This window comes from Choloepus didactylus, chromosome 9 (assembly GCF_015220235.1).
Source record: "Choloepus didactylus isolate mChoDid1 chromosome 9, mChoDid1.pri, whole genome shotgun sequence".
Classification (NCBI taxonomy): Eukaryota; Metazoa; Chordata; class Mammalia; order Pilosa; family Megalonychidae; genus Choloepus; species Choloepus didactylus.
In genome coordinates, this window is record NC_051315.1 from 24,175,474 (window position 1) to 24,192,857 (window position 17,384).

The window sequence follows — 17,384 nt, forward strand, 5'->3', positions numbered from 1 at the left end:
TCTAAACCTATGACCTCCGTGCAACCTTCCACTGGGGAGCAGCAGAACTATCATGAGTCTGTCCAGGGATCTTGTTTGTTAGGGATGAGTCAAACTTTTCTACCCTAGTCTGCTCTAGGTTGGGGGTTAGGTCCACCAAAAGTCCGGGGCTGCCTAGCAGCAGGGTGTCCTTAGGAATAGACTTCCTCTCTCTTCTGGGCTCTCATTTTCCTGGTACTTCCTCCAAGTTAATGTCTTACCTTGAATGGAGTTTCATATCCTATGTCCCACTGTCCTTGATGACTCTGTTCCTCCTTCACCCCCCTTTTCCAGACAAATCATTTTTCTCTTTGATTTTAATAACCCTGTGAGCAAGCCATAGATGTCAGAAACCAAGCTGTCTCTGCTGTTGATAATTATAGTTGCTCTTCTCAGAACTCCTTTCTTTTTTGCAAATGCCTAACAGGTGCCCCCAAGTGAAAGATGATACTCATTTGTTTGGTAAAGTCATCTGGATCAAGTGTCAGAATGAACAGCTCCCCAAAAAGAAGTGGTTTCCTTGGTCACTGAGTTGCCACATTAAACACTCATCCTGACTCGCTGACCCTGGCTGGCTGGCTGAAATGAATCAGTGGTCCTTTCAAAATTCTCTTTAGCACAGTGTTTCAAAGAAGTTTATGCTTGAGATTGTGATCTGTTTTTTCTTCACCGCAGCTGACTATTTTGCATTTTCCCAAGGTGAAACTCAGTTTGCCTTTTCAGGTGTTGAGAAAGAGAAGCAACACTTCAAAGTTGAGAAGGAAAAAAAAAGCTACCAAAAGGAAGCCTGCTTGAAAGTTTTCTTTTCAAATGTAGGGAAATGCTTCCCAAAATCAGGTTTTAAAAATGACCTGAGTGGTTGCTGTATGCAGTCTTCTCGTGGCTTGGATTTTCTCTCCTAATTCTGTTCCTTTTGAAGGCAAACACATCTTCCTTCTGGCTGGCCATTCTCCTTCGCATTCATCACCCCCTGAGTCTGGCCTCACTTGACTTATCCAACAGTACCTTCCTGCTCTTCTTCATCAAAGACGACTGTTACATTCAGGGGCGTTGGCTCACCAACCTCTTCCCAGAGCGGATCACAGGCATTCCAGATATTTCCACAGAGGAGGAGTGTTAGCCTCTATTTCTGGGCCACCTTCTGCATTGATAGAAATTCTTCCCATCTTAGAGCCCATTCCCCCTCCCTGGCTCAAAGCTTCCTGATGGACACTCAGGTCTGTCCTGCTACCATCATTTACTGAGCACTTACTGTGTTCCAGGCACTAGATGTAGGGATTCATCAGTGCACAAGGCAGTCCAGGAACATGTCCTCATGGAGCTCATGGGGATCCAGACAAGTGAGTGCACAGGCACAGGATGGATTTTACCAGCCAGCCTAAACCAAATCAGGGCAGGCTTCCTGAAAGAGGCAAACCAAAATTAAGGCAAACCACGTAAGTGGAAGTCAACCAGGTTGCGGGAGTAAAGAGGGAGAACATTTTGTTTTTCCCTGCATGTATGTATGCTAGAAAGCATCTTCTTGCACCCTGCTTTGCATTAGCTTTTATTGTTTCTATGCTGTGCTGGTTTGAATGTATTATGTCCCCCAGAAAAAGCCATATTCTTTGATGCAGTCTTGTGGGGCAGACATATTAGTGGGGATTAAGGTGGATTTGGATTAGGTTGTTTGCATGGAAATATGCCCCACCCTACTGTGGCTGATGACTTTAATTGGATAATTTCCATGGAAGTGTTACCCTACCCATTCAGGGTGGGTCTAAATTAAATCACTGAAGCCATATAAATGAGCTGACAAACAGAAGGAACTCAGTGCAGCTGTGAGTGACATTTTGAAGAGGAGCTACAGCCAAGAGGGACACTGAAGAATGCACAGAAGCTGAGAGAGTAGCTGCAGATGAGAGACAGTTTGAAGACGGCCGTTGAAAGCAGACTCTTGCTCTGGAGAAGCTAAGAGAGGACAAACACCCCAAGAGCAACTGAGAGTGACATTTTTGAGGAACTACAGCCTAGAGAGGAATGTCCTGGGAGAAAGCCATTTTGAAATGCAACCTGGGAGCAAGCAGACGCCAGGCACGTGACTTCCCAGCTAAGAAAGGTTATCCGGATGCCACTGGCTATCCTCCAGTGAAGGTACCCGATTGTTGATGTGTTACCTTGGACACTTTATGGCCTTAAGACTGTAACTGTGTAACCAAATAGACCCCTTTTATAAAAGCCAATCCATTTCTGGTGTTTTGCATTCCCACAGCATTAGCAAACTAGAACATATGCCTAATATGCACATGTTGTTACCTCAAGATATTGTAACATCTTGAAAGCAGACTCTTGTGCTATTTTTTCCATTTATCTTTTTCAGTGCTTCTTAGCACAGTGTTGAGTGCTTTGCAAAGAAGCAAAGTAGCCTTCATGGAGAGCTGCTGTGTGCCAGGCTCTGCTTCCAGCACTTTGAAACTTTTAAGTTACCATGTTACTGAAAGGAATTGGAGGTAGTATGGCTAGGGCAATCACCACAGCTTGGGAATCAGGATGGCAGTTGTATTTCTTTTCTGCAGCTGAGTGGTTGTGTGATCTTGGGCAAATCTCTGTACTTCCTCAGGGCCCCGGTTTCCTAATCTGTGGAATGAAGAGATTCCACTCCAGCTTATCCCAGCCCTGGGATCTTTCTTTTCCTGGGTCCTCGCTAAGGCCACCCACTTGTCGTTATACCAGCTAGAAAACAACTGCAGAGAAGGTGGTTCAGGGGTTAAGTCAGGAAACCAACATGGAAATGAAACTGCAACCCCAAATGCTTGGTTGCTGGGCCAGTTGGAGACCATGAAAAGGATGTTCCAGAGAAATAACCCCAACGCGAGCTCCAGCTCCTCAGTCTTCTGCTTTGTGCCCGGTACCAGGAGTTCTCGCTCAGGCTGCCAACCATGGAGGGCCCATCCTTGCTTGGGCTTTGTTCTGCCGGGCCAGCAGCGCTTTCACTATGTGTGCATGTGTGCATCAATACCTGCGGTCTTGTTGCCTAGGTGACAGAAACAGCAAGTGGGTACGCAGAGGGCAAGCTGATGAGATAGGTAATACTGGGTACGGCCACTCATGGTGGAACTTCAGTGCTAAAAACACCTAGTTCGGGACATCATGTACTCATTCAAGGGTGGCCCCCCTTCTATCTCTCTCAAACTTTTCAAAACAGGAAGAAAGTTTTGTTCAACTGCAGGCACCAGTAACCTAGGTCTTTCTAGAGAGATCTTTCTGGAAGCCATCCAAGAAAGCTACCTTCACTGGGCGATGCTAACCACTTTTTTTTTCTTCTTCTTCTCTCTCCTTTTCTTACTCTGGGCTTCTGGTAGCAGTTTGAAACATTGGCACAAGGCCATCTGAAACTACTGTGGGGTGTTAAGTAATCATGTTCTCATTAAAATGCTGTTCTGTGGTTTATTTTACAACGGTTTCTTTACAGCTTGGAAACACACATACTATATTTTTGAGGCAAAGAGAGATGACTCTGTTATATAAGCAAAAAGGTGGGAAGATGGGCTGGTCATAACACACTTCCTTGTGTGTTTCCAGAAAACAAACAGCCACTTTTGTTCTAGGAAAGGCAGGCTGAGCATCAGGGTACTTCCTGGAGATTGATGATATTTAATTGACTCTGGGGACAGATGCCTCAAAAATAAACTAAGACCTTTCCAGACTGACAATATAAAACAGTAGCTGTCCATGATTGTTCATCCATTTAGTCGTTGAGTTGAGCACTTTTATTGAATGCCTACCAAGTGCCAGGTGGAAGCCACTGCCCATGAGGAAATTGCCACCAAGTGGGGTGGCAGATGAGTAAAGGGACAATGCAGTATAATGGGTAAGTGAGCAACGTGTTTGTTCCCACCCTCACCTGGGCAGAATTCTCACTTGGGGCCTTGTGGATTTCATCAGTGAAGCTAACCAGGGCTATCATTTCCTTTTAAAATAAGAGGATGGTGAAGCATCCATATGTTCCCATTTCCACAAAAAATGTAGGACTTTTTGGCCTTAAGGTTGCCAGGTTTTCAGTTCAATGGTTGGAGTGTTGCATTCTTACAGAAGGACCAGAAGATCTGTCATTAGCAGCACTGCAGCATAACCACTCTCCAGTGTGACCAGGGTCCCCCTTGTCCCCTTCTCCTTCCCTTTTGGCCAGCTGGACCCCCTCCCCCACCTCCCACCTGCAGATGTCAGCAGGCTATTTAAACAATCTTCTAGAAACTGTCCCTGGATTTCCCAGAACCCTCCTCCCACCTCTGTCCCAACCTTCCTGATCTGCTCCCACCTGACAGAGACCTTGACCTTGATCCTTGACTCCAAGGGCCACTCCTCCTCTGCTGTTTATACATTCCCAGCAATAAGATCTTGGCTTCCTTATTATTTCTTCTTTCTGACTTCAGCTCCCCTCACAGAACCTGGGCTGGCCCCTGTCCTATTCCCTCAAGGCAATAGACAGAAAAGCACAGGTGGATACTGTCCAGGTGTGTTGAAGATGGCCCCAGGTGAACTGCATTGACCAAATTCTGCCTAGGTTAGCTGAACTGGCCAAATTCAGCCCCGAATCTAATTTGTGCATCTCATATCAGATGAGCATTTCAAACCAGACTTATGCCAGTAATAGGTGAAAATTCCGCCTGTTACAGTAATAGGTGAAAAACCTCCCATCTATCATTGGACCTTTTCTTCCCTCTGACTTTCTCTCTTTTCTCCCCATCTATCCTCATTCATGGGCTGTTTTTCCTTTCTTTCTTTTGTTTGGCAGTGTTATTGTATGCATATTAATGGATAAATTTGCATATTTACTTCTGGTATTTGTTTTGAGGGGGCTCAGGTTTTCACAAATCACTATGATAGGTTAAAATCTTGAAGTAGCTTGTTTTTTTTCTCTCTGGATCATTAAATACTTGACTGGATTGAGGCATTCAGGCAGGATTTCTTAACAACACTTCCAAATGAACATGAAAGCTTTGAATTTAATTGTAAACCCTTGCATTGGTGAACATTTTTGAGGCAAGTGAAATGTGTTGATGCTTTAGTGGAAGTCCAAAGGTGAGTGTGGAGTGAACTGGACTGATTTAAGGTTATAGTTTCTTAAAACCTTGACATTAAAGCAGGTAAAAATCACTGTGGTTTTCTTCATAGGGGGTTTCGCTTTGACTTTCAGTACTGAATCTGAGGGTTTGATGAACCCAGAAATGCAAAGTGAAACTTGGGAGTGTGAGTGCAGGTCAAGCCAAGCAGACTTCTATGAATGGAAACTCTCCAGTTGAGCTTCTTATCAGCACATACCATTTGTTAGATGCCACTTTTTACATACTCTCCAAAAAATATGGTCTTGTTTCTATGGAACTTATATTTAAAGTAAGATGTTTTGTCAGCCGGCCATATAGGAAGGTGTTTTCTCACTCTTCTTTCAAAGTTCCATGCTTATCTGAATGGCTTTATTTAAACCGGATGTGCTAGGCTTTCCTGCCTTTTGCCTTCTGGAAGATTGGAAGAAGACGGAGAGTGAAAGGTGAGTCTGGCAGAGCACTTGTCCCTAACGTTGTCTCTGTGGCAGGACACACTGAAGGATACAACCTCCACCCTGACCCCCTATCCCACCTCCTTTGGCTGTGATGGCCCCAGAAAGCAGTGGAAAGGCGGAAGGGTGTGGTGGAAGGAGGCCCTAGGCTGCCAAAAATGCCTTCTCCTGTCTTGCCACTTAAAATGTTTTATTGTGCTAATGTATATATAACATACAATGTGCCATTTTAACCATTTTTGAGTATATAATTCAGTGACATTCATTTCATTTACAGTGTTGTGCTATCAGCACCATCCATTATCAAACTTTTCATCATGCAGAACAAACACTCTGTACCCATTTAGCAATAACTCCCCATTCCTCCCTCCTCCCCGCCCCCTGATAACCTCTCACCTACTTTTTGTCTCTATGAATTTGCTTATTCTGGATAATTCATATCAGTGGGAGCATACATATTTGTAATTTTGTGCCTGGCTACTCAGAATAATATTTTCAAGTTTCACCCATGTTGTAGCATGTATCAGAACCTCATTCCTTTTTTGACTGAATAGTATTCCATTGTGTGTATACACCACCTTTTGTTTATCCATCCATCTGATGATGGACACTTGGTTTGTTTTCACCTTTTGGCTAGCATGAATAATGCTGCTATAAACATTGGTGTACAAGTACAAGGTATCTGTTGGGGTCCCTGTTTTCAATTCTTTTACGTGTATATCTAGAGGTGGACTTGTCCAGTCCTATGGTAATTCTGTGTTTAACTTTTTGAGGAACCAACAAACTGTTTTCCACAGTGGCTCCACCATTTTATATTCCCACCAGCAATGAAAGAGGGTTCCAGTTTCTCCACATCTTCACTAATGCATGTTACTCTCTGACTTTTTGATTATTGCTATTTTAGTGGGTGTGAAGTGATATCTCATTGTGGTTTTGATTTGCATTTCCCTAATGGCTGATGATGTTGAACATCTTTTCTTGTGCTTGTTGGCTATTTGTATATCTTCTTTGGAGAACTGTCTATTCAGTTGGGTTTTTTGTCTTTTTGTTGTTGAGTTGTAGCAGTTCCTTATATAGTTTGGATATTAATCCCTTATATCTTGCTACTTTTGACATACTGGGCTCAAGTAAAATAAAATAACATAATGGAAATCCACAGCAATTGCTCTTGAGTTCACATTCAACATTTTGAATGCTTCATTCACTCAGGTTCCTGAAAGTTTTGTGTAAAAAGAGGAAAATGTACAGAAGAATCTTTCATTGTCTATAATAGTTTAAGCAGATTTAGAGTTCAAGGTGGGTGTCTGGATGTTTGCCTGTTTAGTGAATGCCATCCTTAGTTCCTTAAATCCCTTGAATCTAGATACCCAAGTCTGAAAGGGGCTCTTTCAACCATCCCCCCACCCAATTGCTTGCTTACGGTTGTTAAAGTTGAGCTGAGGAAGGATTACAATCAGTGATCAAATGGCAAGGTGCTATTGTACAGGCTCTGTGAGAGAGTTTGCACATGCTCAGAACAGTAGATGTGATTGACAGAGGAGTGTGTGTGAATCAAACTCCTTGTTCTACTTTGCAGTCACAAAGAACTCTGTCCCTTTGAAATCCAAGAAGGTCCCCTTCTGTAGACTTGTGGAGGGAATCGGGCAGCAAATAACCATGAACATTCTTAAAAAATCTGTTAAGACTTTAATTGATACAGAGTTTATGGGGCATTTATGCATTTCAGGGTGGTGTTTTTAACCCACCTTCCAAATACAGCCACCTGTGGGGTGGTATTAATACTAATAGGTAAATGGTCTTATCAACATCCTCTGAGCTGACCTTGGCTGTTATTTAAACTTTAAATAAATTTAATTTTATCTAATTAGATGATATTAAGAGAAAACTGATCAAAGTTTCTTTTTCCTTCTCCCCCTCTCTCTTTTTCCTGATAATAATTCACAACAGATTCCTGCATGGAGGTGAGTGACTGTGGAACAAAAATTTTGTGTTTGACTTTCAGAAACGGTTTGCAAATATTCAACTTGAAAGCCCTTAAGATGGAGGAGTTGACAGTCCGGTAGGGCCAGGTGGACCTGAGCTGGGATGAGAGCTTTCTTGGCAGGGAGCCCATTCTCATGAAGAAAGCTGGAGAATTTGCTTGGGGAGAGTAATCTAATGATACGAAAGGATTAGGCAGGCTTATGTTTAGCAAACTCTAAACTGCAAATCTGAGTGTGGCATCTCTTCCTCACACAAGCAGCTGCTTTGCTTGTAAAATAAGAGCAAGCAAAATTAAATAAGAGGAGAAACTAGAGAGAAGATGGGAAGAAGGAAGCAGTGGGTGTTTCAAAATAATACTGCATGCATCAAACCAGGTTTGCCAACATTAAGTAATTCCTGGTCAATGCTAACAGAAGACTCATATCAGTGAAGACAAATGCTCCCCAACATCACCCCAAAGACATGTGGAAACTTCTACTGCCTTGAACCTGCACAGACTTCAATTTCACCTTCATACCTATTGGTCTAGTCACTTAATTATTTTGCCTCTGATTAGTTAGCTATTACTGACACTAATTAAAACCTGCCTTGCCCTCAGATATATTATGAAGCTGTTTGAAAAATGCTGTGAAGGCAAACTGTTCCAAGAGCTATTAATTCTGGCAAAGGCCATGTCAGCTTCAGTTATATGCTCATAAATGCAAACCCAACCTGGTCAATAATCTCCAGGGATGGTCTAAATTGCACAGCTGGCTTTTAAGAAAATGTGTGTGGAGGATCATGAAAAGATTGTTGAAAATGCTTGAATAAGGTTAGATAATAAATGAGACCATATTGGGCACAGGAGAGCAGAACAAAGAAGTTATTCTTGGGCATCAGCTATGTACTGTACTGTACAAAGCGGTGATTTTGGCTGGGTAAGCAAGGTATTTGGGAAGAGGTTATTAAAACATGAAGTCAGCACAAAGCATAACATTGACCGCACAGGTTCCTAGCAGTGCCTGCTCCTGATGCTCTTTCTTTCTTTTGCTAGCTGTCCTTTTGTCATCACCATCTGAAAGAATCAGGGAAATGATGGAAGATGGCTCCTCTAGGTACCAGTTTGTTGGGTTGATGGACTCTCCCCTTTGGACTCCTCCAGAATATTATTTCACATAACATATGCTATATTTTAATCTACCAGGTAGTTAACAAACCTATCTCACCAGAATGTATGGCCTTCTCATATGGTGAATGCATAGGTACATGATGGATAAATAGGTAGTTGGATGGATGGATACCTAATTACAAGCTTTAGTCTTTCACTTATTCAACAAATATTTATTAAATACCTATAATATATGCCTGGCATGGCTCTAGGTGCTTGGGGTACAGGAATGAAAAGACAAAGTCCCTGTACTCAGTAAGCTTATATTTTTAGTGAGGGAGCCATACAACAAAAATCAATGTACGTGATAGTGATAAAATGAAGATCATGAAGACAATAAAAGAGTAACATGCAAGAAATTGATAGAATAACTAGATAGATTTATAGCTTAACAAAAAGGCTCCAGATAATTTAGTGTTGTGGTTTTCAAACTTGATTTTAGCAACAAGACCTTTATTTTTCCAATTGAAAATACATCTCTGATGAGGAACCCCCAATATATTCTAGAGGTAAAAGCACATTTGGTTCTAGTTGATGTGTAGAGGGGTGTATGTTTTTATGGGGTTGTAAGGCCCTATATACCAGTTTAGATGAATTATAACAAATTAATTGCAAAATTGTATTCATTGCAAAATAAAAATAAAAACCAATATTAACAATTAAGTTATAATTGTTTCATTGCAATGAGATGGCTGATGTTGGCAGTCTTTCACGAAGACATCCGTATTCTGCTTGTATCAGCTGCTTGAGTCATAGATCAGGGTCTGCAGCAGGTCAGTTTCTTTACTTATTCTTTGTTTCTTCTCATCTTTTCTTAATTGTCTTATTTCTTTTCTTACATTTTTATTTCTTTTCCTGTTTTTATTAAATTGGAAAACCATATCTCACAACGTTTGAGGAAAGGTACATATATTTGGTTCTGGCTAGTTAGATCATACACAGACCCAGAAATTATGGACAGGCCACTCTCTGAAGACTACGTTGGATGCCTTGTTAGATGCTAAGGGGATGAGCTTAACACACTCAAATGTGGGATGTCAGATTAGGAGATAATGGCAAACAGACTTCTAATCTAAACTTGTGTTTCATTTCGTTCTGAAAGTATTTGTGTTTTGCTGCCACATTTGGATATGTTTGTAAATATAAAAAAAATGATACCTATTGATTTTATTTTCCAATGAGAGAGGAAAACCATCAAATGTTGGCAATGAGTCAATTTTGGGGGCATTTTTGAACTGCTTGAGATAAAAACCCCGATATCTATCTTATCCTTCCCATGACCATGTAGGTTCACCCTGTTCGAGATTCTGAATATATCAAAGAGATACACCATTATAGCAAGCCACTTGAGATCATAGAGGTGGTTGTGAAGCAATTATTTTTATCTCATCTCTATATATTTCAAAATCTCCTTCCTCATGAATAGCCAACATATGTCACTATCTACTCAGTGACTGCTCTTTTATCATATTTCCAATTCTTATCATTTCCTTTGTGGTGGATGTTGTGATAGCCACTGCCCAGATCCCTTTTCAGGAATGAAGGACTTATTCCCCTCAGCCCTGACTGCCTAGATGTTGGGAATGCTATGGGAAGATGGCTGTCAGCTGTCAACCCTCTTTGTCACTTGCCTTGGCTGAAGAAAAGTGCTTACCCAAGGTCACACCACTTTGCAGGGACAGCCTCCATCCAAAAACTGATCAGTGTGGGGATATAGAGGCCCAGCCTCTTCACCCTACTCTGAAGGGTCATCCTAGATCCAGAATTCCCCATGGGGTTGACTGTGGACTCTACCATCATTCAAATTCTCCCTATGCTCAATCCTGCTTCCTTTCTCTCCCTTTCACAGGTATTTATTCCAAGAGTGAGCACCAATGAGTGTCCTGAATGTTAAATATCTGTTCCTGGGTAACCCAACCTGTGATAGCTGGTATCAGAAGATATCCAAGAAAGTGGCCCCTGGGATGGGATTTTGGATCTAGATCACATTCTGTCTGGTGGCAATGAGGATCCCATCGCTGGTAGGAGGTGGAGTACAGATACTCCCTGGCTCAATGTGGCAGCACAATTATTAAAACTCTTACTAGTGATGAACTGGGATGGCATACAGGAGGAAGAGAATGCTATATAGCTCATGCAACATAGTAGGCTTTTGAGAAATATGGGGGAAATGGTCACTTTAAGGACAGTGAAATGTGGTGCCTAACCTTAACTCGACTCTGGAAAAAGATAATGAAAATCTGAGAGTGATTAACTGGCAATTTAAATCCAAGTGTGGAATCCAGAGGGCCTTCTTGGTAGCTTATGAAGAGGCTTGCATCTCCTTCAGCAAGAGGGCAGAAAAGGCTGAGGATTGGGCCCTGGATTCAATAAGAGTAGCTGAGTTCTAAAGAAGGTTAAACTTTCAACCAAGTCTAGCTGCTATTCTGGGTGTAGGGCCTTGGTTGGGAAAGAATAGGATCCTGAGATCTGGGATGGGGACATCTGGGTTGATGCATCCAAAAATCTTGACTCCTCTGAGCCTGCAGCAGTGGCTCATTCTTTCCTTTTAAGGGACTGCTTCTTCCTGTTAAGGGCTATGCTGAAGATGATGTACAAGCCTTGCCCTGAAGGGCAGCAGGCACCTTTTCCCCTTAGGATCTACCCTCTCCTCCTTTCCTGCCCACTAGGCTAATAACTAGGGCTAAGTTACAATACTACCCAGATGGGGACATGCTGGGCCTGCCCAGGAAGGAAAGGACTATTCCCTAAAGGAACTGCAGGACCTAGCCAACTTATAACAGCAGGAACCAGGAAGAACTGGATTCTGAGGATGCTGGACCAAAGTGGACAGAACATAAATTCTGATAAAGGAGAGCTTATTGATATAGGAACACTTTCCTGGCATATAGGATTTAACACCCTGGCAAGGACCTCAAGAAAATGGTTCAAGCATGCTACTGTATTATCTCCTAGAAGCATGGAGAAAGTGATGGCTCACCTTGATTGACGCAGAAATGGCAGATGGTGGAAGAAGGAATTAAAAGGCTCAAAGAAGTGGCACGTGACAGTAGAAACACCAAGTAAAGGGAAAACCCCACCAATGACCATGTTCTGCAGAAGGGTCAGGAGGACTCACTATTGACCAAAGCAATAAAGAATGGCCTGTCATTGGGGCACTGGCATCACTGAGATGCTCAGCTGTGGCTGCCCTCTCTAATGGGAGATGCTGTTACAGAACTAGGTTCACAAATAACTATGGGGGTCATGGGCACCCTAAGCAGAAGAGGCCCAGTGGCATCACTTAACTGTCAAAGCCAGGTGGGTACAATTATTGCAATGAACAGCAAAGTCTGTGGCATCCAAGAGGCCCAACCCACAGATGGTTGTGGAAATAGTCAATAGACTCCACTGTCCTCAGGGCAAAATATATGGGCCACCAACAAGGGTACTGCTCAAGAAAAATCATGGGTGGATGATCAGGAGGCCGAGAGCAGTTGCCCCAATAAAAATTCATGATCCCTTGCCCAATTTCTGGACCTGAGTCAGTTTTTGGACCAGGAACCCATCAACTGAAGGAGCATTCAGGTCTCCAAGAGGAAGGCTCCTGTAACACCATAATATAAGTGTGTTTAGGAATGAGTTCCTCAGCCTTTCCCCAAAGGGACCTATGGCCATTTACTCTGGTAGTTTACTTTGGGGAAAGGAGAATACTGAAACATTTCAAAGACTGTTGGATATAGGGTCAGAGTTGACCTTGCTATCTGGAGACCTGAAGCATCATCACAGACCCCTTTTAGAGTTGGGGCATAGTGGAACTAGGTAATAATAAATATTAATGAAGTCCTGGCTCAGGTATGGTTACTCTGGGTTCACTGCATCCGTGGACCCTACATATTATCATTTCGTCAGTCCCTGAAAGTATAATTGAATAGTTATATATGGTAGTTGGTACAACCCGACACTGGGTTCTGGGCCTGTGGGGTAAGAGTTTTGGTAGTGAGGAAGGTCATTTGGAAGCCTCTGAAATGGCCTCTCCCAACCCTACCCACCAACAAGATAGCAAATTAAAAATAATACAGCATTCTGGAAGGGAATGGCAGATATTAGTATTCCCCTTAAAGGCTTAACTGATGCAGGGGTGATGGTATCCATCATAGCTCCTTTTAATTCAGATTTCTCCATTTAATTCACCAGTCTGGCACCTGCAGGCAGCAGATGGATCCTAAAGGATTACAGACAATCACTGCAAATTTAACCCAGAAGTAGACCCAATTACAACTTCTTTGTTGAGCAGATTAACATAGCCTCACATATAAGATATGTGGCCATGGATCTGGCTAATGCTTCTTTTTTCAACCTTATCAGAAAAGAGGATCAGAAACAATTTGCATTCACTTGGAATAGATAAGAGTATCTATTTACAGTTTTGCCCCAGGGCTCTGTAAACTCTCCTGCTCCCTACTATAATGTAGTCTGACTGTCTAGACATCCCACAATATACACTTTGGTCCACTATATCGATAATTCCTTGCTAATCAGATTGGACTAGCAAAATGTGGCAGGTATTCTGGATACCTTGGTAAGACACATGAAGTCCAGAGGGTGGGAGATAAACTCTACAAAGATTCAGGGATCCACCAAATCAGCAACATATTTAAGTGCTCTGGCTCTGGGGCATGCCAGGATATTCCCTCAAATGTACAGGACAAATTATTGCATCATACACCTCCCACCTTATTGCATCACACACCTCCCACCACAAAGAAGGAAGCACAACTCCTGGTAGGCTACTTCTGGTTCTGGGGGCAGCATATTTCATATCTGGGAGTAGGATTCTGGTCCATACAGTGGGTGACATGAAAGGCTGCCAGCTTTGTTGGGGCCCAGAGTGAGAAAGGGCTCTGCAGCAGGTCCAAATTTGTGCTCTACAATCAGCAGACTGTATGGTATTGGAGGTACAAGTGGTGGGAAAAAGATGTCTTGTGGAGTTTATGGCAAACTCCAATAGGAGAATCGCAGGCTAGATCATTAGGTTTCTGGAGCAAGGCCATGTCATCTGCAGTGGAAAACTACACACCTTTTGAAAAATAGCTCTTGGTGTGCAGCTGGGCTCTTGTTGAGACCTCATGCTTTACCATGGGACACTAAGTGACCATGTGGCCAGAATTGCCCATAATGAGCTGGGTTCTGTCACATTCATCAAGGCATAAAGTTGGGCACACTCAGTAACAGTCCATAGTAAGATGAAAGTGGTATGCCCAGGACTGAACATGAATAGGACCAGAGGGCACAAGCAAACTGCAGAGACAGGTAGTCCAGACATCCACATCAAATACTGTGGTTGCCCCAGTGCTCCGTCCTAAGCCTACTCCTATGACTACATAGGGATCCCTAAGACCAGCTAATGGAAGAGGAAAATCCTTGAGCTCGATTCATGGGTAGGTTGACCTGGTATGTGTGTTTAAGCTGAGAACAGATGGCAGTTGCACTTTAGCCTTTGTCAGGGCTGGTCTTGAAAAAAAGTGGTGAAGGAACATCATCCCTATGAGTAGAGCTTGGAGTGGTGCACCTTTGTGTGGAAGGAGCAGTGGCTTGAGGTTAGGCTATATACAGACTCAAGCTCAGTGGCAAATGGCTTGACTGGCTGTTCAAGGGCCTGGGAGGAGAAAGATTGGAAGATCAGGGACAAGGAGGTCTAGGGTGGAAGCATGTGGAGGGATGGATGGATGGGAATGTGCAAGAAGGGTGAAGATCTTTGTTTTTCTTGTTAACAGCCACCAGAAAGCATCCACCATGGAAGAGGCACTAAACAACTAGGCAGACAAAATTATTTGGCCAGTCAACACCAGCTGACTCTGTCATCAACAGCCCACTGGGGTCATGGATACAGTAGCCATGGAGTAGGGATGGAGCTGTGTGTGGGCCCAACAGCATGGAAATATTTGCTTCTTGTGCCCATAAGTCTGGGCTTCATGGTTGAGATATCCTGGCTCCTAAAGGAGAACACGAATACTTCTGTCTGGGAACAGAGCAAGGTGTCCAGTTGCCTGGACACTTCAGACTCCTGTGCCAAGGGATTAGCAGGCAAGAAGAGGGATCACCATCTTGGCTGGGGTAAATGACACTGATCATCAGGAGGATATAGGGCTGCTCTTGCACAATGAAGGCAGAGAGAAATAAGGCACCCGGGTGATCTCCTCGGGTCCTCTTTGAATCCCTTTGCCCAGTTTTGATGGTAAGTGGACAAGTGCAGCCACCCTGTGCTGTAAAGGACCTGGTTCCAGGGTTTCAGACCCATGCATATGCTGAGTCATGCCACCAAATAAGCCACTGAGACCAACAGATGTGCTAGCTGAGGGTGAAGGGATTCTAGAAAAGTTGTAGAGGAAAAAATTAGTTATCTTTTGCAGCCCTGAGACCAACTGAAGTGATAGGAGTTATGGTTCATCTCACCAGCCTTCCTCTCCTAAATTTCCCCCAGAATCCTGAAGGAGCTGCTTCCAGAGATTATGCAAAGAAGAGGATCTGAGTGATACAAGGTTTGTAACGTGCCTGACACCACGATGCACTTCCCAGATCTCCTTTTAGGAACAAAGGACAAACTCCTTTCCCTGCTGGGAATGCTGCTGGAAGATGGCCCTTAGCTGTTGCCCTTTTGGGGATTGCCTTGGTTGAAGAAAAAGTCTTTGACCAAGGGGCAGCCTACATTCAAGGAAGGATCAATAAGGGAAATAAAGGTTTGGTTCTCTCACCCCAATTCAATGAAACTCTGAAGATCCCCAGACCAGGAGCTCCGTCAGGGGTTGGCTGAAGACTTTCTTGTGTTATATAGCAGCGCCATTTCTCTCTCTGTCCAATCTTGCTTCCTTCCCCTCCTTCCAACAGCTGTTGGTCTCAAGCATATTCCCTAATAAACATCCTATATGTAAATCTTCATTTCAGAGACTGCTTCCTGTGAATGGCCTTCAAAACTGAATCAAGATCAAAAGGCATGTTGCTGACAGCCAACTGATCTCTTTGAGTGAAGCAATGAATAGACTGATAATGCAGAAGGTCTCTCCTCAGTTCACTGGGAATGTACACAGAGATGGAATTTTGTCAGAAATGATGCCAAGGTACTTTCCTGCTTTATATCATGGTTCACAAAATAAGTGTTGACCAGATGAAAATTGTCTTCACTTAAAGCATGGATTTTCAATGATAAACAAGCAGTTATCAAGTAAATTATGGCTCAGTTAAAAATAAAAAAAGTCCTGGGGAAAAAGTTATTAAGTACTTCTCTTTGTGCCCCATCAGAACTGAATTTTTTCCATGTATAAAGCAAACTATCTGCACAGACACAATACTACTTTTCTCCCACATTGTATATCACTGGGATTATGCAACTTCTACCAATGTCTTTTGATAAAGAAATTTTACTAATACTTTGTTCTGTTTCTCTCCTAACATAATATAATATTTACCAAGACTTTTGCAGCTGGCTTTGGCAAACTTCTTGGCAACAGTGTGGCATATACCTGCAATAGTGTGGCATGTACCTGTTTCCTACAGGGCATGCATACTTTAAGATGCCTCTGTAGTTTTGGCTTCTTTATGAGCAACAAAATTCGTCAATCTTGTACTGGTAAGCATTCTCAATTTTTGCACTTGTTCTGGAAAAACCTATTATTCTATCGGAGAAGCCATTGTTCTCTGTTGGAAAATGATACTGAAGCTTCCATAGTTTCCTGATGTTATTAGAAAAAGAATGTTTAAAAATGTTTACAACAGATGCTACCCTGGAGTGCTAGGGGAAATTTATCACCAGTCCAATACAAGCCAATTTTCAGATTTTTCTGGACATACTTCCTATTCTTGAATTTTATTTTTGTTAGCTTGTAAAAGATCATCACAGTCATGTTCTCACTTCTTCCAGCACTTACTGCTTCACCTCCCTCACCTGTCCTTGAGTAATGAGGACACCTCATTACTTCACCTCCCTCACCTGTCCTTGAGTAATGAGGATGTCACCTGTCCTTGAGTAATGAGGATGTTATCCTGCATTATGATATTTACATTACTATTTTCATTTTCATCATTCCCACTTTTGGGCCATGGATTCATTTTTGTAAATTAGGGATAATAATGCTATTAACAAGTAAAAATACAAATTCAATAAACACAATTAATGACATATGTTACTGTGCTGGTTTGAATGTATTATGTCCCCCAGAAAAAGCCGTATTCTTTGATGCAGTCTTGTGGGGATTAAGCTGGAACTTTGGATTAGGTTGTTTGCATGGAGATGTGCCCCACCCAGCTGTGGGTGGTGACTCTGGTGGGATACTCCCATGGAGGTGTGGCCCCACCCATTCAGGGTGGGACTTGATCAGTGGAGCCATATAAATGAACTGACTCAAAGAGAAGAAATGGAGTGCAGCTGTGAGTGACATTTTGAAGAGGAGCAAGCTTGCTAGAGAGGAACGTCCTGGGAGAAACCATTTTGAAACCAGAACTTTGGAGCAGATGCCAGCCACGTGCCTTCCCAGCTAACAGAGGTTTTCCGGACGCCATTGGCCATCCTCCAGTGAAGGTACCTGATTACTGATGTGTTTACCTTGGACACTTTATGGCCTTAAGACTGTAACTGTATAGCCAAATAAACCCCCTTTTTATAAAAGCCAATCCATCTCTGGTGTTTTGCATACTGCAGCATCAGCAAACTAGAACAGTTACCTG

General features: G+C 42.8%; 1 long non-coding RNA gene across 3 annotated transcripts in view; it reads left to right on the forward strand.

Moving 5' to 3' along the window:
- LOC119544940 overlaps positions 1 to 16,955 on the forward strand; it is a 153,137-nt gene extending 136,182 nt beyond the window's left edge. Inside the window, exons 2-6 of one of the 3 annotated variants that reach the window (XR_005218969.1) lie at positions 7,502 to 7,515; positions 10,534 to 11,984; positions 14,441 to 14,780; positions 15,148 to 15,205; positions 15,609 to 16,955. This is a non-coding gene — a long non-coding RNA (uncharacterized LOC119544940). Of the gene's footprint in view, positions 1 to 7,501; positions 7,516 to 10,533; positions 11,985 to 14,440; positions 15,206 to 15,608 lie in introns of all 3 variants that reach the window. The other 2 variants (XR_005218967.1, XR_005218968.1) reach the window with 2 other exon arrangements.
- Positions 16,956 to 17,384: the final 429 nt, after the last annotated feature.